The sequence below is a fragment of the Drosophila kikkawai genome, chromosome X, assembly GCF_030179895.1.
Source record: "Drosophila kikkawai strain 14028-0561.14 chromosome X, DkikHiC1v2, whole genome shotgun sequence".
Taxonomy (NCBI): Eukaryota; Metazoa; Arthropoda; class Insecta; order Diptera; family Drosophilidae; genus Drosophila; species Drosophila kikkawai.
The window spans coordinates 27,152,445-27,180,333 of NC_091733.1; the positions used below are offsets into that span (position 1 = coordinate 27,152,445).

At 32.6% G+C, this 27,889-nt stretch overlaps 1 protein-coding gene across 1 annotated transcript in view; it reads left to right on the forward strand.

Annotated features, from left to right (window-relative positions):
- The first annotated feature begins 11,225 nt into the window (after positions 1-11,225).
- The window catches only part of LOC108082920 (hornerin), a 94,887-nt gene continuing 78,223 nt past the window's right edge, over positions 11,226-27,889 (forward strand). Inside the window, exons 1-2 of the mRNA XM_070288036.1 lie at positions 11,226-11,554; positions 15,426-15,603. The gene's annotated coding sequence lies outside the window, so the exon portion shown is untranslated. The remainder of the gene's footprint in view (positions 11,555-15,425; positions 15,604-27,889) is intronic.

Sequence of the window (27,889 nt, forward strand, 5' to 3'; positions counted from 1 at the left end):
AAAAATTTAGATATTTAAAAATTAATACTAAGTTAATTATGTATTTAAATATTTAAAAAATAATGAATTTTTATATTTTTAAATATATATTTCTATATAAAAATGAAATGTATAATTTTTTAATTAGTTAAATACATAAAATGAATTTTAAAAATCTAATAAGGATGGAAATGTATTATTTTTTAATTATTTAAATATTTAAATTGAATTTTTAATAACCAGATATTTAAAAAAATACTAAACTAAATGCTAAATATTTTAATATTTAGAAATGATTGAAATTTATAATTTTTCAATTATTTAAATACATAAATTAAATTTTAAAAAATCGATTTACTATAATAAATTAATTGCTAAATTGAAAAAAAATATAATTTAATTAAATTTAATGCCAAACTCCCTTGTTTAATTTAACCTTAAAAAGCTAATCAACATAATTAAAGATAATTAAACCTCTTACCATTTTGGGTTAAACATTTAATCTGGTTTTAAGTGGTCTTATTTTTGTTAAAATTTCAGATTTTTGTCAACAGTTTCTGTGTTTATTTTATCAACCTAATTAAATTTTCAATTTTAGTGGTATTTTAGTGTCTTTTTTAATTTGTTTGACAGCCCCACTGTGCCCGGTTAAGGCCACAAGCCGAGTGGCCAATATGCATAGATCCAAGTCCCATATATCCCCTCCACCACCACCACCACCAACTCCTATAACCGCCTCCAAATACGAATACAAATACTTTGCATCCAAAAAAATGTTTTGTAGATTACTGGCTGTGAACAGCGTGATGCCATCAGGCAGGCTTCGAGTTGGACTTGGACTTGGACGGAGTTTGGATTTGGAATCGGAATTATCGCGGTGCATTACTCAGTGGCCTTCAGTGTAGACCAGGCCCAGAGTGTCGACTCGGCCCATGGAAATGAAATGAATTGTGGCCAAGAGAGCGAGCCGAAACCACAAAAGAAAAGTTCTACCATAGAGTAAGGCACTTGAAAAAAATATAAATAAATTAAGAAAATAAGAAAATAAAATACAGAAAAAATGTAAATAAAAATAAAATACAAACATAAATAATATATAAATATAAAACTTAAAATAATTTAGTTAATTTAAATAAAAAAATGATTAATAATAATTAAAATCTAAACTGTTTGTTTTTGGTAGCAATACCTTGCCTTTTCTTACTTTCTTTTTCATTTATTTTTTAATATATAATTTTCTAAATTTTTTTGTATATTACTTTCATACATTTTCTAAAAAGGTTTTCTTTATTTGAAACCTATTTTTTTCAGTGCAGGGCAAGGTGGAGCCCTCTCAACCCGGTGTTGAAGTCAAGGCTCCGTTATCGCCACGCATATTTGCATGGCTGCATTTTCTTGGCATTATTCTCAGGCTGCATATTTCTCATAATTTCCTAATAAGTTGCCATATCTCTTGCTAAATTATTGAAGTATTTTCACTTAAATATAAAATAAATTATAAGAAATTTCTTAAATATTTGATTTTTAAGTCTTGACTCAAAAGTGAATAATTTGTGGCATTACAAATCCTGTGTAAATGCCTGTAGGGCCCCCAAGTGTTATGATTCACACTCCATTGGCAGGCCCCAGAGCAATTTGCATTTCGTTTGGAACAATTGACAAATGATTCATAGGCTTCAAGTCCGAGTCCGAGAGTAGGGTACCGATCGATAAGCGTTTCAACGGGTTGGACGACAGCTAGCTTCAATCAGGCTCCGTTTCCCTCACCGATTTTAACTATACCCCCCGATCCCTCCTAGGGTACCCTTAAAGAGCGACACCAAGTGCCCTTGAAAATGGCAAAAACACATGCTCCATGGTGCTGGAGCTGCAGCCATCCATCGATCCATGGCTCTTTTGTGGCCAGTCGCCAGTCCATTTGAAGTTGAAGTTGATATGAATGTGAATGTGAGTGTGAGTGTGACTCTGAATGTGAATGTAGAGTGAGTTAAAGTGAAGTGAGTGGCACACAAAAGATGCCTGGCAAAATGAGCAGAAACAACAAGAACAACAAACTGCAAGACTTGGTACAGTGGGTTAATTTTAATAATTATTTTCATTAATTTTAAATGAAAATTTTTTAAAATTAGTTGTATTATTTTTAAAATATTTTTTTCTTTAGTTTTTTACCTGTTATGAATTTAATAGTTAATTTTAAAAAATTAGTTCTATATAAAATTTTAAATTTTTAAAATAAAAATGTATTAAATTAATTGTAATCATTTTTAAAATATTTTTTCTTTGTCCATTCCTTTGCTATAAATTTAATTGTTAATTTTAAGAATTATTTATAGATTTATTTTAATTTAAAATTTGTTAAATTAGTTGAAATATATTTTAAAATTTTTTTGCTTTGGTTGTTTCCCTGATATAAATTTAAGCGTTTATTTTAAAAATTATTTTAATTTATTTTGCTTAGAAATTATGTAAATTAGTTGTTAATTTGAACACTTACATATATTAATTTTAATTTAAATTTTTTAAATTAGTTGAAATATATTTTAAATATTTTTTCTTCCTTCGAATTCTCTGCTATAAATTTAATAGTTAATTTTAAACAATTATTTATATATAAAATTTTTATTTTTAATATAAAATTTGTTTAATTATTTAATATTTTAGTTGTAATATTTTTAAAAATAATTTTTCTGTATCCATTTCTCTGTTTAAAATTATTTTAAAAATATTCTTTTCAGATTCTGAATTATTTGCATGTTATTTTCTCTTAAATAAAACCAATTTCCAACCACTGTGCGCTCTTTCAAAAGGAGGGGGAAAAACCACAAAACGGCAATTACGTTGCCACATTGCCCATTGAAGCAACATATCCGCCGGGTCACAAAACAAATACAATCATAAATAATATGATTATGATGCCACATACATACATAGGCTCCTCCTGCTCTGCGCAGGCGCAACCTGCATTCTAAAGAGGAGAGACCCCAAAAAAAACCAACAAAAGTTGACAAAAAATCTGAAAAAAAAAAAAAACAAAAAACAAACAAACCTTGCATGGCTGCACGTTCTGTTCAAGAGAAACTATGCCATATAAAGTCACATATTCCAAACCAAAATCAAAACAGAAGATCAAATCAAAAATATAAATAAATTCCCAAAAAAAAATATAGAAATAATTATTTTAAAATTATTTTGAACATTTTTTTAACTCATATAACTTTCATTAATAATGATAATACCTTCAGTTAGGGTATTTAAAATGTTTTTTCATTATCGTGCCATGACAATCAGTCAGCAAGTCGGCCCAAAACACAACTTGAAATCAACTTTGGGCCCCTCGATCGCCGTTGTTCGTCACGTTGTTCTTGGGTGTTAGCTATGCTGTTCAACATGATCGTCCGGGCCAAGAGCCATGAGTAATATTTGTTCAACAACACACACAAACACACACACACACACAACACACACAGGCTGTAGCAACGCCCTTTTTTCTCGGCCCGCCCCCGCCCATTCTGGCCAAGTTTTTTGTAGGCCCAAAACGAACCGAAAACTAAAACCGAAACCAAAAAAGAAACCCAAAACTAAAAAGAAATATAGCATATAGCCAAGTTGAGCGGCGAATGAGGCCCATTAGCAAAGTCAAGCGCCGCCAAAAAGTCCAAGAAAAATATTGAATTTAAAGTTAAGTTCATTTTGTATGCCCTTTCTGAGGGGTGTGGTAATTGTATTTATATAAATTATGAAAAATAGGTATTTATTCTTCATAATTTAAATAAATATAATTTATAAAATTATTATTGAAAACAAAAAAATAGTTTTCTAATGCCAGAAGTCACAAGGTGTTTTATGAAAATTATAGTAAATATGTTTATTGGAATAATAATAAATAATAAATCAATAAATAAATAAATAAATAAACAATTAAAAAAAAAAAATAATAATTAAAAAAAATAAATAAATAAAAGACATAATGTAATAAAATAAATAAAAAACTCGATATATCTCTCGATCTTTTATTATTAAAATATTTTTTTATATTATTTTATAAAGTATAATATTGTGTATACTGAGTGCTTCTAACTGTTATTTTCTTATGAAATTTTCACATATATATTTTTTTTGTGAATTTTTTGGGATGGGTAACACACATATTCACACGTCGGTTCATCAAATCGGTTTATTCCTGGTAAATGAAAAGCTTTCACTGAAGAGAAAATACGAGTGGAGAGTAGACTTTTCTTGGGAATTCATTAATAAAATATTAAAATAAATTAAATAATTAAATAATAAATATAATATAATAAAGATAAAAAGTAAACAAGATATAGTTAAAACGTATACTTAATATTGGTAATATAAAAAAACTGGCTTTTATTTATTTCATTTCTTTTATTTAAAACATTAAATTACTTAGCATCTATAGAAAAATAATTTATTTATTAAAAAATTGAGTAAAGTTAAGGTATTTTAAAAATTATATGATAAATAAATTATAAACAACAATTTAGGCAACAATATTTCAGGCTCAATATTTTATAATCATTGTTTACTTACTTTAAATAATGAAAATGTAAAATATAAATATTTTAAATATAATTTAAAAAAATGTAAATAAAAACAAAAATATATAAATTTAAAAAAGTATAACAAAACTATATTTTTAATATATTTGTTTTAAAGTATTTTCCACTTTTCTACTTAAAATATAGCTTAAATGATCTAAAAGTTAACTTTCTAAATTAGAGTATTACTAATTCTTTAAAAGAAACTTTTCTACTTAGCGCCCGCACTTTTTTTAAGTTTTTTTTTAGTTATTTTTTCTTTTTCCGATTTTTTAAAAAGGGGCCCCCAAGCGCAGCAGCAGCTGCTGGCCATTGTTGTTGCTGTGGCATTTTTCAAATTTGCGCATTTGTCTGCGCTTTGCATAATTTTCGTCTTATTTATTTTGCGGTTTTTTCATTTTCATTTTGTTTTTTTTTTTTTTTTTTTGGGTCATATTTTTTCGTGGTGCGCAGCAATTTTTGCCCCGAAATGCCGAGTGTTTTGTTTGGCGGCTTCTAAGTGGCCAAAGGAAAAAGAAAAAAAAAAAAGAAAATAACCTCCGCAGTTAATAGGAAAACAACAAAACCGCAATAAATGAGACTCGGGTGATACCAAAATACCAACTGGCGACCGGGCAGAGACAATAAAGTTCAGAGTTCGGCCACCAAATGGGGGCTTAAATGGTCACTTGTTGCCATTTTTTTTGGGTTTTTAATAAGGCTAGCCAACAGTTTTTTTTTTTTGTAAAATATTAATATTTTTGTAAGTTTTTTAAGTTGCAAATTTTTAAAAATTATTATTATATAATATTGAGTAATTTTTAAAAGTTTTGATATTCAGAAAAATTAATAAATATATTTAATCAAGGAGTAAATCTAGCAAAGTTTAAAAATTCAGTTTAATATTTATTTATTTATAATTTAATATTTATTTTTTAATATTTATTTTTTATTATTTATTTTTTAATATTTTCGCAGCCCTTTAAAGTGTATATATTCTTGATTTAAAATTAATTGTTAAGACCTACACGTATTTTATATATAATTTCTTAATTTAGAAATAAATAAATAAGATATATATATAATTTTAATAACACTTGAAATTTTTTAAAATTATTATTCATAAATAACTGAATTCATAGGAAAAATATATAATACATTTTTTATTTATTAAATTAAGTAAGAATATTTGTTGTGTAAAATTAATATTTATATATTTATTCTTTTAAATTGAGTAACATAATGTGTTAAAGATTGTTTTAAATATTTTAAAAATAATTTGTATAGTTTCTAAATTTTTTGTAAATTTATTATTAGTTTCTTCTGAACCTTCAGTTTATGGAATAATTTTTTAGCTTTTTATTGATTTCTTTGAGATATTTTATTAATTAAATAAATAGTCATATAAATTATAAGAACCTTAAATATTAATAAATAAATAAATACATTTTCTTTAATAAGTAATTATCAAAATAATGAGTTTTAAGTAATTATTTTGTTATTAATCTATCTATTATATCTTTTGGTTTTCCTTCTTTGATCTCTTCTTGTTGGTTTCCTTTATGTATTTCTTATTATTTTTTCTTATATTTTGTATCTTTTTATTTTTTTTCCGTTAATTTATTTTCCTATTTATTTTTATTTTAATTTTTTATTCCTGCCATCCGCTGATTGCTTCCCACCCATTTACCATTTTTGGGGTGACTCGAGCAGAAGTCAATTCACCTACAAAAGTTCGCGGACCCGCAACATTTTGACCCCATGTCGCTGGCTGTAGCTATCTCTTTTTCTTTTTGTCTCTCTCTCTCTCTTTCTCTCTCTAGCTCTTGTGGTGTTTTCGTGTAACAGTAATCCAGTTGCAGGCTTCAGCTTCAGCTTTTGTTGCAACACGCTTTTGTGGCACGTTCGTTGCTTGAGTCTTTTGTTTGCCACGCAGATTTATGTCATTCCTTTTGGTTTTGCTTTTTGTTTTTCCTTGTGCTTTTTGCCACTAAGGTGAGCGGGGGGAATAACCAATCCAACTGACCAGGCTTTAAGTACAGTGAAGCAAGGCTAAGTTACAAATCAGCTGTTGATTGACAGAAATAATTTTTAAATAAATAAAATGTTATTAATTATAAAATATAGATAGCCTTAACATGGAAATACAATGTACATAAAATGTTAAAAATAATGGTAATAATTTTTATTTAGTTTACAAATTTAAAGGACCCAAAAGGCCTACCTGTACTTCTGCAGTCCAATGCCTTGTGAGCCTCTTGCTATTTTTTCCCGCATTGCATTTTGCTGCTGTTTCTGTTGCTGCTTTTGTTGTTGCTGCTTTTGTTAGTGCTGCTCTTGTTGTTGCTGCTTTTGTTGTTGTTGATGTTAAATTTTTTGCTTTTTTGTGCATTCCTTGGGCGCACGAACCTCAACCGGTTTATTATTGTTGCCGCTCGCCGCTTGCCATTTTAGTTACATTTACGAGCAAGAAAGAGCGGTGCCTGAAATTGTTGTCAGGTTGGTTTTGGCTTTGCTTTTTGTAGTTTGCTTTTTATGTTTTGACTTTGCTTTTGCTTTTGCTTTTTCTCCTTCTCTCTTGCTCTTTGCCAAAAGGCGAAGAGACCGAAAAGAGCAACTCCTTCGCGGAGGCAACTCCTTCTTTTCCAGCTTCCAGTCTTTGCTTTTATTTTTCCTTTATTTTGCTTTGTTTTGGTAGCACTTCTATCTCTGGCTCTCCTGCATCCTGTTGAACCGGTCCACAGCCGTCGTCAACTCCTGCCAAAGCAAGCAAAATAAAAGCAGAAAACCCGATACGAAATGTCTGAATGCCAGAGCAGAGAATTTTCCGACTTTTGGTCAAGCAGAATTGATTTTTGTTGTTTTTATTGAATTTGATAAAAGATTTTTTATTTATTTTCGTGGGAGATCTATAGATCTATAATTTTAATGAAAGAAAAGATAAAAAATTTCACAATTTCTGATAATTTCTGATATATAATATAAATTTCATTACATGGATTAAAAAAATATGGATTATTAAAATTCAATCATAAAAATATTTTTTTTAGATTTAAGAATAAACGTCTTAAAACTAAGAAAAAGTTTCCAAAATAAAATTACAATTTCCTTTGCTTACCCTAAAAATAATTTAATTTTTCTCAATTCTAAAAAAAAATTGTATGAGTGTGGGTTATATTTTTATAATAATTATAATTTTATTATATTTATAATTATTATAATTATTTTAATTTAATAAAAAAAAAAAACACTACAAATTATTTTAAATCTTTGCATTTTGTAACCACCTTTTTATGTTTTTTAAGTCTCCTAATAATTCCCTAAAATTATAAATAAAATGTAATACATTAAAATTCAAATAAAATCAATTATATATATTTTTTAAATTAAAAACCCCAAATATAATCCCAAAATGTAAGATAAATTACCATCCAAGTTCGAACCCATTTGCAACTCGAACTCGAACTCCGTTCGCTGTTGGACATTGTTTGAAGCCGTCGAATTGAATTGTTCCATTCAAACATGTTCCATGTGCACGCAACGTGTTCGAGCCCATTCGGCGGCCTTCGGCTCGGCTCGGTCTGCAGCGGTGTCATTCCCGCTTTTTTCCCATCAGGCAAATTCTAGCTTTTTTAGAGCTGAGAGCAGCCCAGGGAGTGAGAGAGATCGATTCCTTCGGTTTTTTGAGTAAATTCTGTTTATTAATTATATAAATACTAATTGTAAATAGAAACTAAAAAATATAAAAAAAATTTAAGAATTTAAAGAAAATTAAAGTTAATTTTTTAAAATTAAATTAACTGGTATTTCATTGCCGATTTTCCCAAAATAGAAGAAGAGGTAAAGAATTTAAAAAAATTTATATTTAAATTTACAGTGCGTCTAGAAAAACTTACGAATCTTTTTGAAAATATAAATAATATATAAAAAAATATATCGCTAAATTGGGAACCGTTTGTTCAAGGTTTTCGATAAAAAATAAACAAAAGTATTTATTTTGGCAGTCCCGCTTTCTGGCTCGAAAATGTGACATCACTGTCGGACTGCGCAAGAAGGTATAAATACAAGTGCAAGCAACCATTTTGTCGAAAACATTTCGGGCCGGTCGGATGAAAATGGAAAAATAGCAAAAACACACATCGATGTTTTGAAACAGCATTTCGGTGTTTGCGGACGGACCTGGATATTTTAGGAAACGGTGTTTACGGCAAAAATTCGGAAATTTTTGTTGAAATTTCGGGCCGGTCGGATGGAAAAATAGTGAAAATCGATGTTTTAAAAACAGTCATTTCGATCGGTGTTTGCGGACGGACCTTGGAAACGGTGTTTTACGGATGTTTTTCGTCAACGGGCGCGTGTGTGAGCGTGTGTGGCCAAAGGAGAAATTGTAAAAAACCGGTTCCCGCACTTCTTGCAATTGCTGCGCCTGCATTTTCCCAAAAATCCAACACAAAAATAATACAAATAGGAAGAGTAATAAAAATAAAGGAAAGAGGAGAAGGAAGTAAATAAAATCGAGAATCGCTTGCTACATCGTCCGAATTTGGCTTGTGTTTCTTCCGTTTGCGTCTTTGGTTCTCCCCGTTTGTTGTTGCCCCGTTTCGTTTATTACTTTTTTTTGTTGGCTTCGATTGGAAGGATAAACCATTTTCTGCGGGAACAAAGCCTCCCGATCGCTGCATTTTTTTTCCTGTGCCCAAAACGAGGGAAATTCGCCGAGAAAAAAGTGAGCCAGTGCACAAGAATAAAGGCAAAGCGAAGAATCAAAGCTACGAATTAAGAGTCAGTGCCAAAACCGAGGAAAGTAAAGTGAGAAATACGAGAAACAAAACAAAAGTTGCAAAGTTTACCGAAAAAATTCCTGCCGAACACAAAATACGAGAAAGCGCAAAAAGCGAGGAGGAAAAAAAGGTAAGGAAAAGTGAAGTGAAGTAAGGAATAGAATGAAGCGGACGAGGAGAATATACAGTAAAGGCCTCGTCGCAGTGTTGTTTTTGTGGCATGCTGCACCATTCACTTGCATTTTGCGCAAGGGAGATGGCAAGAGGGGCAGCGAACTAGAGAGACAGAGAGGGAGAACGAGCGAGATCTCGCCTACCTGTGTCTGCATCTGTGTTTGTGCTTGTGTGTGTGTTGGGATCAGCCTTTTCTTCTCTCTCTCTCTCTCTCTCGCGCTCGCTCTCTTTCTCCTTTGGTCCCTCTCTTTATTATGCATTTCTCATTACAATATTTGCTGCCTCTTTTGTGGTTTTTTTCACAAGCAAAACCCTATTTTGTAATTAAGCATACCTCTCCCGCTCGCACCCTTGCAACAGTTTTCTTTTTAAACTCGAAAACTATTGAAGGGAATTAATTTTTAAAACTTGAAATGTGATCTTGAATTAATTTAAAATTCGGGCCTTAAATAATTTATAATTTTGACGAAAAACTTACTAAAACTATTGAAAATTGAGTATAAAGGAAAAGTTTTAACAATAATGCTGAAAAAACCAAGCTAATGTAATTTTTATTATAAATATCCGAAGCATTAAATGTTTTAATTAAAATGTTGTGTTTTTTATAAAAAGTGAAGTTTACATTTTGATAATAATTGTATCTTTGAGACATTCGTTTTGTTCTTGTATTAAAATTTAAGTAATAAAACTGAAAACAGTGTTAATATCTAGACTGGTAAATGTTTTAAAAATGTAGTTTCAAAGATTAAATATTAAAAGTTTATTGCCTCGAACTACACGAAAACTTAAAGAAGTCGATGCGAACTTTTTATGTGTTGAACTTTAGTTTTATTTGGTTTAAAAGTAACATAATATACAATTTTAATATCTAAATAATATAAAATTATTATTCTTAAACTACGAATATCACTTGTGAGGTAAAATTTGGTTAGTTTGATGAGTTTAAAGTGCACAACATAATTATGCTTTATTTACGCATAGAAACCGCAGAGTGGACTAAATATGTTTGATTAAAACTAGGGAATCCACCGTCAAGTAGAGTTTATATAACATTTTAGAACCATCAGAAGCACAAATTTTCCTCCAAAAATGATGTAATTATATCAAATTGTAAACGCCATTTCCAGTTACAGAAAATTCGATTTTCGGCAACTCCGGACACCGTAGTTTCGTTGGTTTCAGTTTTTAGTTTTTAGTTTCTAACGCGCCAAGTGCATGACATTTAAATGGCCTGCCTGCCTGCGAGTTGGGGCAGCGGAGAAATAAAGAGGGAAAAATCGGGGAAAACCGGGGGAGAACTGACATTGTTAAGTGCCTGGCAATGTGTTGCATTGCACAAGAGTCGACAGGGACTAGCAGCAGCATTCAAAGAGGGGCGAGGCAGGGCGGTTAATGAGCCACAGGCAATTTGAATGTCAATTAAGTGGAATCTAAATAAAAATTTGCAAATTTTTGCGGTCTAATTCAGCCGGCAGATCAATATGTTCCCCAGAGAATATCAAAGTTTAAAGTACATAAAACATACTAAGCCGCAGAACAAGGATAGTTCCTAGTTATCCAAGACTAATTAAAGAGATTCTATAATAATTTTAATACAATGAATAATTTAGAATTGCTTTTAATATTATTATCGTTAAAAATACAAAAGATATGTATATTTAACTTTTGATTATTTGTACAAGAACTATAATTTTTTAGCTACGAAAAAGAATTTAGAAGTAAACTCTGGAATGTAACTCAAATAATGCATACTAAATTGTTTAAGATGCTCAAATAAATCAGGCAAAAGCCACAAAAAGTTAGTTAACAACGCCATTAACTGTAATATGAAATTAAGAAGGAAAAGAAGGCCTGGAGAACTATGATGTGAACCCAGACGACAGGCTATAAAAAACAAAAGACAGAATCAGACATGGAATAACCGAAAGGAAAGAAAAACTATATAAAAGAGTCAAATGATGTTGGAATGGATGGTAAAATGTCGCTGAGAACAATGTTGGCTACAAACGCAGAGGAAATCGAAAAGAAGTCTGGGAGTAAGATATAGGACAGAGATGATAGATAATACTTGGAAACCCGAAGGTGAGAGTCAGAGATTAAAGTCAACTATATAAATGTTTCCAGCGAACTTTGGAACTTTGGGGTTTTCTACCCAAGATTTCAACAGATCTTGTAATTATGAATTAATTTCAATTTCAAGTTTTCTACATTGAATCTTTGGGTTTCCTTTTTGCTTCTTGTTTATTATTATTTTAATTTTGTTTTCTTTATTATTTTGTACTGTTTTTCTTGTGGTATCTCTTCCGTTTAAGGTTATATGTATTCAACTTTTATTGCAGTCGCCGCGTGCGACAAATGAAAATAAACGGATAATAAAGATGAAAACCGTTATGAGACGTCAAATATAAATTGAAATAAAAAATATGTCTCTTTTGATTTGAATTTTGAGTGTGTTTAAAGTTGTTTTAATATATTCCTACATATTCCTTCCCCACAAGTTGATATATTAGACTTTAATTCATTTTAATTTGACTTCAATCAATGAAATCGATGAGTATTTTATTTAATAAATTGTTTATCTTCGCCTTATTGGTTTATTAATATCGTTTTCCTTTGTATATGTTTACCCGCTTTTATTTATAATTTGATTAAATATTGTGTTACCGTTGACCAAGACCATTTTTCCCATTTTTTCTGAACGATAAATAAAAGTTTACCTAGAAGAGAGGCACCTTGCCTCTTGGGTTCTTTGTATTTTCTCGTAGTTTTCCTTGGTAGTTTGTCTTTTTAATTGAGGGAGAAAAAAAAACAAAGAATGAGGATATTAAATTTCCAAATGATTTTTCAATTTGTGGAGGGAGGTTTACAGGGGGCCAGGAAAGGGGTCCATAGTAACTTGACTTTGATTGCTTTGGGCTGATAAACGTTTGAAAAAATTCTGACTAAACGCCCGTGACCAACACCCCCTCTCCCTTACCCTGCTTCTATTTTTTCCTCCATCTGACAAGCGACAAATTGTTTTGTGTGTGTGGCAAACTTTTCAAAAAAAAAAAAAAAAAAAAAAAATTACAGAATGAGGGGAAAAACACTTTTGTCATGCTCTTGCTCATATGACAATTGTCTCGCAGTGGTTCACAGTTTTCCTTTCCATTCTTATATACATTTTTCTACTGATTTTTTGCCCATTCACGGTCAACCACTTGACCTGGCCAACAATTTCCACTCCTTCCTCAGCGTAGGAAAAAAAAAAAATGGTAAATGGAAAATGAAAAATGCGGAGGGGCGATTACACTCCAATGTTGATGACTTCATGTCAGCAAGTTTGCAACGTTTTCTCGAATCGTTGAATGGTGGAAATACTTTGGGAAAAGGCAAATGTCAGCCACAATTATCTTTCGAAGAAATAATTCTTTAATTTTGATATGTTGCCGACAAGCTGAGAACCCCCAGATAAGTTGTCACTTGACTGCGTGAGAATATATATTGTTCAGGAAAGTTTACTTAACTTTAAAGGGAATGCACAATGTACATCTTGCAAGTCTCAAAATATACTTGAGAACTTCATCAAAATCAATAAATAAAACGTTTTGAACTATAGTTTTGTGTTGTTCTTTTCATCTTTCATCTCATTTTCTTATCTTTTTAACAACCCAAACGTTTTGTCCCAAAGATTATTCCATAATTTTATAAAGCTCAAATTAAAATGCAAAAAAAAAATATAAGGCTGAAATCAAATCAGAGCTCAAATCGATTAGCCCCAAAAATGGTAAATGTTAATGAGAAGGGCGCTCTTGGCGCTGCGTGATATTTCGCTCGACTTAATGTCATTCCATATGAAATCTCAGCAAAAAGAAAAGAAAAAAACCCAAAACACAGCGAAATAAAAAAAAAAACGGAGAACAAAAAAACCAAAAAGAACTTGTCCCTGACCAAAAAGACTTGAGAGAAATTCGGTAATTTGGAGCGAGCGTTTAATCATTTAAAAAGCATCTTTGAAGAAAAGTCCTCATGCCACAAGGTCTTCAGGACCAAGGGAATATACATTTCTTAAGGTATCTTTGGTTTTGAGCTTTTGTATACACTTACTGAATATTTTTAAAATTAATAAAACTGTTATAAGTTATAAGTTATATATTATGGAACATTTTTATATAAAAAAAAATAATTATACAGTTTTTCCAAGAACAATAATTGTTAACCATATCCAAGGTATAGGGTATTGGCCACCCTCGGTTCATTCTTTTTATATTTGGTTGTGTAAAACAGTAAAAAGTTGTCGTTGTTGTTATTACTGCTGCTGCCGTAGAGGAAGTCACAGTTGGCCAGATTTCGCCTCTCTTGACCCCCCCGCCCCCCACCCTCTTCACCCCCCACCCTCTTCACCCCCGTTCAGTCACGCATTGAACTAAAGATTGAGGTCACCAGAAAAAGCTGAGGATTTTCAGCGGGAATACGGAAGGAAATGCGTCGCAAGTAGGCGCGTGGCGCCTCTGTTTTTCGGTATCAGTAGCAGTTTTTCTTCTTCTGAGTTTTTTTTCCACCACCCTCACGGATGTCAGCCCCCTTACCCACATCCCTAAGAACCTCACCCCACCAATTGGCTTTGCCTTGCCAGCGGGCAAAAGTTACAATAACTTTTGCCACAGTTTTCGTAGCTTTTATATCTTTTCTTTGCTTCTTTTCTTATTTTTCTCGTTTTTTTATAAATTTTTTTTTTGGTATTTTGTTTTTCTTCTTGGAAAAAGGGGGCGGAATGATGGGGCGTGTCAGTGTCATTGCTACTCGAATGCATTTTAATTCGATTGAGTATCTCACGCCGTTTCCAGTCGACTTTTCCGGCCTGAGATTCACGCCACAATGGGTAGAACAGGGGAGTTTTGTCATACAATAAACTAAAAATTATAAATATAAAATATTTCTTAATATTTAATTGTAAAAAAAAATTATAATCTATATTAATATAAAGCCATAACAAGATATAAGACCATTTTAAGAAAGCAAAAATTATTTCTAGGGTGAAAGGTTTAAGGTTAGTGCAGTTTAAACAAATATTTTATAAGAAAACTAGTTCAAATACAATAAAAAAAAATTAAATATTCAAATCAAGAACCCTTGCCAAAGGTATCAACTCATTCAGACTGCCCAAAAAACCCTTTTTTATTAGCACTTAATTTATTTTTCTTTCCAATGACTACAAAATTCTGCCAAGACTAGCAAAAGTTTGATCTTCTTTTTGTCGGCTGCCGCATTCAACTTTATTTACTAGTTCGTTTTCCCCACTTCTTTTTTTTTTCATAGAACAAAAGAAAATTGAACTTGAGGCAAGTTTGCAACGGTTGAACCGAGAGAAAGGCTCATCCCAAGCTGGGGTCATGGTCCAGGGGATATAAGGGAGGAAAAAAAACTAAATGAAAAGGCTTTAAAAATGGTTTTCAAAGCAGCAGCAAAAAAAGATAAAGAGTTATCTTCCTGTCATCTATAAATCTCAGCTTGTGGTTAGCAAATGCCATGACTCAGACAGTTCGGCCGGACTGGATTGTCCACATATAAAAGTGTTAATTTTTGTTAGGTTTTTTTGTAAATGAAAAGAATATAATAAATATTCATAAGTGCATGAATCACATTTGTTGAACGAGATGGGCCTGTCAAAATATGGTGGTAAGCTAGGGAATAACCATAAGCTGAAGTCTATAAAATTATGGAAATTATTAGATACATTATACAGATATTTTTAAGGCCTAAAAATCGGACTAAGAATAAGGGGAAACTCAAAACTTGGCTACATCACTTAAGAATTTCAATTTGTAAGTGAAAACTTGGGACTTCTCGAACCTCTCTTCAATATACGCAATATTGTTTAGCAATTTGCTTGGCTATTATTGTTTACATTTCGAAAATTTACCAAAGCCTTGCCTTCCTTCTTAACTCTTCTTTGCCTGCGATCTTTTTGCAGCATAACTTTTGGGTAACTTTGGCAACTTGGGGCGGCGCATCTGTTGGATGCAGGGCATAATAAAGTCCAGCTACGGACTTTGGACCAGGTGGAAAAACAAAGGTAGCAGTAGCAGCGGCAAGCCGGAGTAATTGAACGAAGAACAACAACTGGGAGAGCATAAAACATAAACAGACAGGTAAGTGGAGCCACCTGTTGTTGTCAACTGGGTTTGTGCCTCTTATAACCCCCTGAGGACAGTCCGGGTCCATGGACCCCCTTGATGGTAACCCCACCGAAAGAAAAGCAACCTCAAAGTCCCTGACTCATCCGTGTATCTGTATCTTTTGGCTTGTGTGGCTGTTTGTATCTGTGTGTGTGTAGGTTTGTGTTTGTGTTTGTGCTGTGTGCTTCTTGTATCTGGTGGCTCTCATCTACTGTGTCAAAAGTGAGCGCAAAACTTTGCGCTTTCGACTCGTAGATACTTTACCTTATCCCTCCCGTTACTTCCGCCGCTTTTGTTTGGCTTTTGTGCAGCGCACTGGTATCTTTAAGATACTTTCTTCGTATTTCGGGTATTGTTCTTTGTTTAGCTTCAGCATCAGCTTCGGCTTCAGTTTCAGTTTTCCGCTTTTCCTAACCCCCCCCCCCCTGCAATTTTCCAAAAAACAAGCAACAACAACAATAACATTGGCCAGCTGCACACACTCTTTGAAATTTTCCACCAAAAACTCCATTCGAATTTTAGTTTTCCCCAGTCTCCTTCTCTCTCTCTCTCTGTTGGCTTTTCATTTTCGGGTCTTCTCTTTTTTTTTTGGGTCCTCGATCTACAAATGTTTGCCACCTCAATTAGCGTTCACCTGTGATTAAACCCAGGAGAAGAGTTTTGGGTCTAGTTTAAAATATTTTTAAAATATTTCTTGTGTAAATATTATTTCAGGAACAAAATAAAAGATTAAACGAGAATTTTAATCAATTATTTAATAATTTATCTATTTATTTTAAAACCAAAAATATAACTTATATCTAAGAGAATTCCGACTGCAACTTCAAACACTTTCTCAAATAAGAAAACAAATAAATTAAAATTGAAACTGGTTCGAAATCAGAAAGTACAGATAAAAAAATACCCAAACAAGAGAAGAGCCGCTTGGGGAACTTATCGCTTTTTTTTTCTCACTTCAAGCCTCACCGTCCCTGCCCCCCGTCCATTAACCCTCTTTCCACCTTTTAAACTCGCACTTTACCCGTCGAACCATTCAAATTTAAATCAATTTGATTCTGATTAGCCACACACGCAGTTTTTTTTTTCAGTTTCCCCCCTTCCCGAACCTTTTTCCCCTGATATTTTTTTTTTGTATTTTGTCGCCATGGTTTTCGGAGTATGTATATTTCTCAGTCGTTTTCTTTGGGACCTGTGAGCCATATGTGCTGTTGTTGTTGTTGTTATTCTTTGTACCTACAACTAGTAAATAAATTAGTTTTTATTATTGAGAAAACAGGTTTCCACTTTAAACAGAGACAGAGAGTGAGAGAGAGAGGCGGGAATGTTGGCTCTTGGGCACGCAGGTTCAAAAATAGGGGGGGAAAAAACACGAAACTCCAGCACAGAGAGAAATTTTAGGTAAAACTTGATACAAGAATTTAAGAAATATATATTTTTAGAGAAACTTAACAAACTAAAATATAAAGATTTGTTTTTCTCTTGTTTTCTTAAAAATAACCTTAAAAACTAAGCTAAAATATATGTTTTTAATTAGCGTTGACAGCCAACTCGATCTAGCTAAGTTTTTGTTTTTCTAAGCTTAAGATTTTCTTTTGTTTTTCTCTTTTAATTATAAAATGGATCTAAAATACTACGCTAAAATATATGTTTTTAATTAGCGTTGACAGCCAACTCAATCTAGCCATGTACTGCTTATTTTTCTCCAAGTTTAAGAAATTCTTTTAAAAGATTTACCTAGACTTCTTTTGAAAATATCCTTAAAATCTATAATTTTCTTTCTGTGCACAGCGAAAAAAGAAAAGAATTCTTCAGAGTTCGCTGACAGAACCTGTTTGAACAGCAGCAGCAGGAGAAACGAGATGGATATAGAAGAAGGGTTCCCGAGTCTTTGGTCTTCTTTCGCTCGATTTCTTAACACTTTCGTGATTTGAATTTTTCTCTTCATTTTTTTTTTTTCGAATCAATTAAACCCAATGGAATATGCACAAACCCCACCCTCCACACAACAAACACTCCACATACAAACAAATTATGAACAAACAGAACGAAAAGGTGGCTAAAAGGAAGTATATACTTTGGATATATAGAAGAAGTATCCCAAGGAGTTGCCGAAGCGATGAAATATTATTATTCAATGCCATCGATGCGCTCTGTTTGCCATCCACTTTAATTTTCTGCCCTCACTGCTTTTTTTTCTTTTTTTTTTTTTTGCTGTTTATGCGCCGTGTCTAATGACAGTTTTGTGGTCATTATTTGAAATATATATTCGAGAATATAAATGTATGTGTCTATGCGTTGGATAACGCCCTAGAAAACCCGGAAAACAAACAAGCTGCATTTTCGCAATTAAATGTTGGTCATAAATTAAACGTTCGTTGTTGTCCACCAATAAAAACAAAAAAAAAAAAAAAAAGAAATCAAAGAATAGGAATTGGAATTGGAATTAGGGTGTAACCGAAGGCTGTATTCACTAACTGTTTTGGTTATAGAAATTATAAGGTTTTGTTTAATTTAAAGGCACTCTTTTATATACTTTTTGAAGTTTTCTTTTATAGAATTTTAAAATATAATTTAGTAGAATTTTTAAAAACCTTTTCCTGCTACATTTTCGGTTTAATACAATTCGATTTGATGCTTTTGAGGTTTCACACTATATATTCATCAGCATATACGCTTTTTCAAGTCCACAAACACGCATATAGAGACGGACTTATGTGGTGGGCAATGGTTATGGGCTATATAAATGATGATGCTGCTTATTTCTTGTTCGATATTTGCCCCCCACCTTCTACATTTTAGCTGTTTTTGTTTGTGTGTGTGTGTGGGCTGATGTTGTTGTTGTTATTTTTATTGTTATTGGTGTGACTGGCTTTTGTTGTTGAAATGCCGCCTCTGATAAATGAGTTTTTGGCTTTTTTTTTTCGTTGAAAACGACGTGGGAAAATAATGCATTGATTTACATGGCAACACACACACACTCCTAGCTGACCAGAAGAACGCGAAACAATGGGCACCTTGAGACCTTGTCTAGACGAAAGAGTCTGAAAGAGTCTAGGGACTGGACTTGGCTTGGACTTTGTTGTATATTTCAAAACTTTCATGGATCAAGTCACAAAATTCGCCAAGCTAAATTAAAAAAACAACAAAATCAAAGGAAGTTGCAAATGCCAGGCAAAGGTATTTATTTTGTTTTCTTTATTTTTGTATATTTTTATATATTTTTATATATTTTTTTATATTTTGTGTATATTTTTTTATATTTTGTGTATATTTTTTTTTAGTTTTTTTTTATATTTTGTGTATATTTTTTTATTTTTTTTTTATATTTTGTGTATATTTTTTTTATATTTTGTGTATATTATTTTTATGTTTTGTGTAAATTTTTTTTGTATATTTTGTGTATATTTTTTATATTTTTTTTATATATTTTATTTTATTTCATTTTTATATTTCGATATATTTTTCTATTTAAGAACTATTTTTCCTATTTTCCCAACATTTAATTTATTTTATATTTTTAAAGATAAATACCAATGATAAAGCATTTTTTTTATTTTTTGTAAAAGCTCCAAACTAAAATTATTTCACTGTGAAAAAGAGCCACTCATTTTCAACTTAATCCCCGCACCAATCTCGATTCTCAATTACTTGACCATTTATTTTACTGCATCCCCCCCTAGAGTTTTCCTCCGAGTTTCCCTCCTTTTTTTTTTTAGCTTTTTTTCCCACTCTCTGCCCCCGCACACTCACTTGGAGAACAGCTGTTAAACTATTCAAAAGTAATCGCTCCACTTCTGGTCCCCACTCCCACACCTTTATTCCCCATTTCTCCTACTTCTCTGTATCCTCCTACTTCACCTCCTCCTCCTCCTTCGTTTTATTCACTTGTTTGGCTACTTTCTCAAAGAAAAAGAAGAAGGTACTAGAGGAATGAAGTGCACAGAAAAATATGAAATCTACAAGTATTTACAAAAAAAAAAGTAAAAAAATGTATTTTTAAACATTTTATAAGTTTATTTACTTTAATTGACTTACAAAATTTTAGATTTAAATAGAAATAAATCCTAGATACAACAGATAACATTTTTTTCGTTGAAAGAACCAGTTGGGAATTCTAGTGATTTAGGGATATATTTCTACGATGAGAGTAAATTGTTTTTATAATTCCATGGTAGAGAATAATTATTGTAATTCAATAAATTTAGAAATCTATTTCCCACTATATTTATTTTCTTCATAAAACAAGTATTTTGTTCGAGTGTACTTTGCTTACAAATCGAACAGCAAATCATTGCCATCACTTGCAGGAGCTAAAGATCTGCTGCTGCTGCTGCTACTCCATTAGTTTGGAAAATGCCAGTAAAGTTTGCATAACAAAATAAGGGAAGGGAGAAGTGAGGGTAAAAAACAGGTGAACACACACACACACACACACACACACACACACACACACACACACACGCACAGGGATGGGGGTGGAAAGGAAAAGCCAATGTTAATGAAGCGAGCTTTTGTCCGAAAACTGTCGGACTCTGTTGATATCTGAACTGGCAATAAGCGGCACCGCCTTTCCCGCCCCTCATAATTCGATATATCTTTAGCAGAAACTCCTGCCCCCCGACGGAGGATGGGTGGGTTGTCCCATTCCCCCCCTTTCCTTGCCAAAAACGGATTCCAAAACTGTGTGTAAAAAGTATTTTCAACTTTTGGCCACATGCTTCATTTATCACAAATTCATTTATCATTTGTCCTCTCTCCCACACACACACACACACACACACACACAGCCACTCCCACAATGATACAAAATGTGAATGTATTGCTTCCGCCCCCTGGCTCTTCCCCATCCCCCTTTTCCCTGCTTCCGCTTTTTTCTCCTATTTTTTTTCGATACTTCTTTTATTTTTTTTTTGGTTGAATATATGTCGCTGGCAGTGCAAGTAGCCTTCGAACCCAAAAACTAAGCTTGGCCAAAAAAATAAAGAGGGGGAGGTGGAGGGAGGTGGGTGGCAAAAGCAGACGAAGAAAAATGATAAAGCAACAGCCAGGAAAAGTCTGGGTACAGGGGGGGGGGTCGGGGGTTCGGGTTTGGGGCATTTCCCAGGACTAGCGAAAATTCACATGGCCCGATAAAAATTGTTGGAAAAAAAAAAGGAAAAGCGTAAAGAACGAAGCGAAAAGCCTGAATATTGCCAAAAAGTAAAATGATATAAGGGAAAGGCCAAATATTCGAATAAGCTAGCAGAAATGTAAATAACTTGAATATTACTATGGAAATTATATACTAAGAAAATACAAAAAAAAATTAATAATATTTTCTAAAGATTCTTTAGATCTATATATATATTTATTGCTTAATTTCATTGCTATTAATTTAACTTAATTTAATACCTAAACTCTATTAGTTTTCTATTAAATTTCGGATTAGCTTAAGCAGAACCTTTAACTTTCTTTATACTCTATAATATAAATTCTATATACTTTTACAAAAACCAACGACTGACTATCCTTTTGCCTTTCCGGCCGTCAATTCTCAGAGGATAAGGTCGCCGTCTCAGGAAAACCGTTCGTGAAAACTCAAAAGAGACACGAAAAAAAAGAAGAAACGTACGGAAAAATATCCCCGAAAATGAAACGAAGCGAAAATAAAATTTCCCAGCTAATGACAAAAATTTCCGGTTTCACAGCAAGACAGACAGCAACAGCAACAAACAGCACTTTAGGTGCAGGCCAAGACGCCTTCAATTGGCAAAAAAAAAAAGATAAAATAAAAGAAGACCCAATGAAATCCGTTTGCAAAACGCTGGCGAAATGCGTCCACGACTAATGATACAATTTCGTTTGTAAGGCAAGTGAAAGTGTCTCAAAAAAAAAAAAAGAAGAAAACCTCCAGAAAAAGCTAGGAAAAGATACAGGAGTACACTGGAAAAAATGAAGGAATTTTACCTAAAGGGGAAAAAAATAATAATAAATAAAAAAATGTATTTATTGCATATTTGTCTTCTTTTTCAAGTAGTATTAAATTTTTTAATTAAAATTTTAAGCAATTTAAATGAAATAGTAATTTTCAAATAATTTAAATTGTAATTTTTTAATAAATAATATTTTTTATAAAAATAATTTTTTCATTAATACGATCTCAAAATAAATGTTTTCTGTGTAAATAAGATGGAAAATAGGGAAAACAGAGATGTAGATAGGCCAAGACGTAAATCAAATTTGAAGTTAACAACATTTCTTGAATCTGTCGAGTGAGTAACACTCACAACCACACCCACACCCACACACACTCACTCGCTCACTCTAAGCCAGAAACGCTCATTTAACAGTTAATTAGCTTCACCAAAAAATAATAAAAAAAAGGAAACAACAACTCGAAATGAGTTACAGCATTTTAAAAAGCAATTTTTGCCCAGCGATCCGATTCCAATTCTCTGAGACCAGAGGTGCAGAGGTTTTTTTTCGAGGGGGGGCAGTTCCAGACTCCTTTTGTTGTGCATGCGTTAAGCGTTTGACGTTGATTTTTTTGCTTTCTTATTTTTTTTTGTTTTTTTTGGGTTTTGTTTGGAATTTTAAGTGCTTTTCTCAGGTGTTTTTTTTTTACATTTTTTTTTTGGGCCAAAATTCAATGGGAGTGGCCAAGACCGCATTGGAGTCAAGCGAAAAACAGTTAAATCCGCGCAGGTAATGGCCCAAATGAATTACCACTGGCTAGGTATCCCCGCTCCCCAGGTTCTCTCCCTCTTGCGAAATTAGTTTTCCTGGAAGCCAAAAACTCAAGCTAAAAAAAAAAAAAGAGTTTCAGGGATTGTATTTCATGACATTCTGGGAATAACAAAATCCTCAAAACAAAACATAAATCATCACCTTTCTATAATGAAGCATAAATATGGTTAAAAGTGATTAAAAAAAAATATTATGAAAAATATTTAATAGCTTTTCAAGTAAAGTTAGTTTTGTGGAATTTTTTTTAGTTTGTATTATTTCTTATCATTAATAGTTAAACATTTTTTAAGTATTTAAACACACTCTCTTTTTTATGAGTTTCCTGAACTAAAAATACCATTAAGATTGTATTTTTCCTTACATTTTACCTTTTATTTTAAATTGACATGCAAAGCTAGGGGTTGTAAAATCAAAAATTAAGACTGCACTGTAGTTACATTTTTACTTTTGGATTATTGCAAAAATCTGCAGATCCAATTAATGCCAGCCATCTGTTTTGCCAGCGACACTCCATAAGGTTGCCTTGGGGTTGGGGGGTTGCATAAACCCCCTCTTATTCCGCCCCACCATGCACATCACCTACTTTACCCTACTCTCTGTCGCCCCCATTGGTGTCGTTTCTTCATCTCTTTGCTGTTCTTATGCTGCAGCCGTCGTCGCTGCACTTAATTTTCATAATTAAAAAAGTTTACCTTGGCGAACCTCATGTGCGTGCCACCACCGCAGCAGAAGCAGCCCCCCTACCTTTTGGTTATATACGAACCCTCCGCCACTGGCGGTACGCACATTGGATCCCCCATTAAACACTTGGAAGAAATTTTTTAAAATTACTTTAAATTAAGTTTAATAATTGATTTTTGCTTAAAGAGTTTAAACAATTTTAAATTTACAATAATAATAAGGTAATTCTTACAAATATAATTGTAGGGTCTAATAATTCTCAAGTCCGAATTCTGCGACATGTAATGGGTGTAAATATAGAATATTGGTTGGTAGCAAAAAATTGCTAATTAATTTTTCTTCCATTTATAATTATATAAATTATAAATATCCATAAATTGAATTTATTTAAAATATTTTTGCATAAGAATTTGGTTTATTTTTTGGGTTTGCTATTTTTGTAAAGTGTACACACACTTCTCTCTGACACCGCTGAAGGCGAAACGTTTTTGTAATTAATTTATGCAAATAATCAGAGACGCCGCTTAGGGTTGCCACCCCAACTGGATCTGGTTTTGGGGCGTGTGGGGCGTGGTGGGGGGGCCAATTGCAACCTCCCCGCCCATAGCTATGCATGGCCAGCGTTGGCATATTAAAATGAATGACCCTCCCTAGCCCCGCAAACAATATATGAATATATAAAAATACCTATATATATATATTACAATTTTTTTATTTCGTACTTTTTCCCCTGCTTGATATATATATTTTTTATTTATGTATATTTTTTTTAGCCACTCCCTCACGTAAGGATTAAGTAGACAAGTTGGCAAAACATAGCGCCATGCAATCCTACAATCCCCGGTATTACCCTCGCTTTTCCTCTACCCCCTCACCTCTCTCCCTCTCTCTTGTATGTCATCATAATTCCTGCTACACATGAGGGGAAAATCCAGGGAAAGTGGGGGACGCACGGGGGAGAGCTTTGCAAACTAGTTTTTCTGCAATACTTTATTTTCCCTGCCTTGGTCTATTCGCCCCATTTGCATTCGTCTGTGTGTGTAAGTGTGTGTGTGTGCCTGCTCCTTTTGCCATTTTGGAATTTATTATAAAATATTTTGTATGTAATTCCCTTCTTGACTTGACTTTTAGCGTTTGAAACTCCCCTACAAAAAAGGGAACTACAAAGAGCTACGATATAAATACTAAACAAAAAAGAATGAAATAGCCAGAAAGGCAGGACTAAAGGGATACTTTTTTTTTGGAAACTTGATACTATGTTACTCTGTTACCTTTTAAAGTATAAATTATATATATTATTAGACGTTACATTTTCATTTTCTTTAAGGAGAGCAATGACTTGGTGGGCTGCCTTCTTGAATTATTTAAAGACTGGCAAGAAAAAGAATAGAGTTAAAGCCTCAAGGATGTGACTACTCCCCCAAGTCAAGCCTTTCACTGATTTATCCCCTCTTTTTTTCGTACGCCAGTTTTTGGCCAGGCTAAGACACAATGACTGTGCCTACATTTCAGGGTTTGAGGGTTTGAGATTGTGGGGCTAGAACCCTTTCTTTTCGAGGGACCCTCGCTCGCTGAAATTGTCAAACAAAGGCCGAGGGGACGAGCCGAGCTGAGGCGAGCCTAATGACTTGAGCCGCAGCAGCCACACTGCGAGTCACAGTGGCAGTCACAGTTTCCCACTGCGAGCTCGCCCCCAAAAAACCCGCTGGCTTCCCATTTTTTTTTTTTGCGGGAGTGCCTTTTGTGACCGGGTACTGGGTACTCTCAATCAAAGCCAGGCCGGGACTTTGGACTCACAGCGTCAGGAGCGAAAGGAAAAATAAAGGGGAGTTCTGAAACTACCAAAATGGGGGAGAACTACGACGGCGCGGCGGCGACAAAAAGATGGGGAAGTTGCAAAAAAAAAAAAAAAAAAAAACTAGGGAAACCAACTGCGGTTGTTGGCCCGATTCCTGTTTCTTGTTATTTTTTTTCGGGGGAACTGAGCTTTATGGCATTTGCTGGGGATCGACGTTACTTTTGCTATGCAAAGGGGCTGTGAAGTTCTGGAATTCGTACTCGCCAGGATTCCAAATTGGAGAAATATATCACAAACTGAAGACTAGAAAGTTGAAATTAAGAGCTTAGGCATTTAATACTAAATTTTTAGAGTCTAAAATTTTTTTTATATATTTTTAATATTTTTTTAAAATTTTTTTAAAAATTTTAAAAAATTTTTTTTTTATATTTTCTTATATTTTTACATTTTTTATATTTTTTTATTTTATTTTACTTTTAATTTTGTTTTGTTTTTTTAAATTTATTATAATTTTTATATTTCTTAAATTTTTATAATTTTTATATTTTATTTTTTTTATATTTATTATAATTTTTATATTTTATTTTTTTTTATATTTATTATAATTTTTATATTTTATTTTTTTTATATTTATTATAATTTTTATATTTTTTATATTTTTGATATTTTTTTATTTTATTTTATATTTTATTTTATTTAATTTGTTTATATTTATTATAATTTTTATATTTATTATATATATTTCTTTTTTACTTTTTATATATTTATATATTTTATATTTATTATATTTTTATATATTTTAAATTTTTTATATTTTGTATATATTTTAAATTTGTTTATATTTTTTATATTTAATGTTTCATATTACATCCCTTTTGCAATTAATATTTCCCTATTTAAAAGTTATTTAATTAACTGAAAGTGAGCTAAAATATTGATAGTTTTTTTTTTTACTCAATACCAATCTTTCTGGACTCGTACCATTTTAGTTTCCATTAATTTTCATACTCCCCTCCCTGAGTAATCAATATTCCAAGGCTTCAAATTAATTTGTTGCACTGAAGTAGAGATTTTGACAGAGATTTTGAATGATTTCAGGCTATTTTACTTCCTTTCAGACCGTTTTAAATCCAGCTTCCTTTGGGATAATCTTTTTTTTTTTTTGCACCCCTTGTTGTCGGTTTTGATGGGGCTACAGTTGTTTCGCCCGTCCAAAAAGGGGTTATTGCCCGACACTGGGCAACCCTACCCACCAGTAAACAAAATAAAAATAAAAAAAAAATACAAAATAATAATAATAAAGGGGGAGCTCAGTGGGAAACCCTCTGCCAACTGCACTGACTCACTTTGAGTACTTGAGAGTGTGTTGCACCCGCAAAAATACAAAAAATGTAAAAAAAATATATATGTATATATACGTGTATAAGAAAAATTATATATACTTTTATAAGACGAGTATTAGGAGGGGATTATTATTAAAGTACAAACAAAAAAAAAAAAGTGGGGCCAGAGAAAGGGAGAGTGGGAAATGTGGGCAATGTTTATTTTGCGTGTCAGGGCACTTAGCGCAATTTCCGCAATTTCTAGAAAAAGTAACTCTCTTCTGGGTCCTTCATCTCCTTCTCTAAATCTCCCTTTTGGTTAATTTTTTTTCTTCTTCTCCCTTTTTCCGGAATTTTCCTTGAGACATGCTTAATGCTTCATTAACTGTTTTACACTCTAGAAAAAGTCCAGTAAATTCTTGTGACTTTTTTTCACCGTGTACACAGATATATGTACATACATATATCTAACTGCGTGTTTTTCTTGGGACCGAGTCTCCGGGACTACCTGAGCTACTTTTAGGCAAATATCGGATGACAGTTACCCGCAGCCAGCGACCTCTGCTCACCGCTTAAGTGGCCCAATGCTCATTGAAATTTGAAGCCGAGACCGCGTTTCTCTCTCCTCCTTCACCTCCTTAGACATCAAATGTCAGGCAGCCGCCAAAGGAGACAGAATGGAAGCCAAGGATATGGGCATAGGAAGCTGTGAAGAAAGGCGGAGGAGGAAAAGAAAAAGGAAAAAGAACGCCTTGAAAAGGAACACAAATCCAAAAGACAGAAAAGAACCTTCAACGGGTGTGTCTTACTCACAAAAGTCTCATTGTCTCACGGCCCATAAGGCGGCCCTGTAATCAAATATCAATGAGCAGCGGGGCTTTATCCTGCTACACAGAGAGAAATAATCAATAGATAAGCTCATTAATTAAATGTTGTAATTAATAATTAAATAGTATTTATATTTTGTTACCTTAAAAAGTAGATTGTTTTAACTTTTTCATACCTAAAACGTACACAACTCCTCCTTCATGGTTAGGAATCTTTTTCTTCAGTGTGCTTAACTTCCTCCGGATCCTTCCCCCTCCCCCTCCATCATCACTTAACCCTTGTTCTTTGCCAAAAAGTTCGCTTTAACGTTGCGGGCTAATTAAGCTTCGGGCGACACACAAAACTAGTGTCGAAAAGCCAAGGCAAAAGGCAGAAAGGAGTTTGTTGTTTTGCCCGGAAAAGGGTTAGAAGGAAGAAGGAGTGGAGGAGGTTGAGGCAAAAAGCAGAGCAGAGGAAAATGAGTGACGGGATTCTGGGGAATGGCAAAAAACGGATCTGGAAGCGGATGTTTCAAATGATTCAATCAATTTGGATTAGATGCCAATTCTCTTTCTGGTTTTTCCGCGACCAAAGGCGGATGTGGGAGTTCAGAAATATTGGCGAAAAAGAAAAAAAACAAGAATTTTTCCTGCTCAGGAAAAACTTTAAGCAAACTTATTGAAGCCTTTAATACAGAATATGTTTTATTTTTCTAAAGTTTTATAAAATATTTAAGCTATTTATGAATATATTTGTATATTAAATATTTAAGGAAACTTTAGGAAAATAAAAACAATATAAAAATATGAGAATATTTTTTATATTAAATGAATTTATGGCCAAAAACTCTTTAAATTTCTTTCGCTTTTGATATGGGATCTCTCCCAGCTTCCCATTCATTATTTTCCCCCCCAAAACTTGAAGA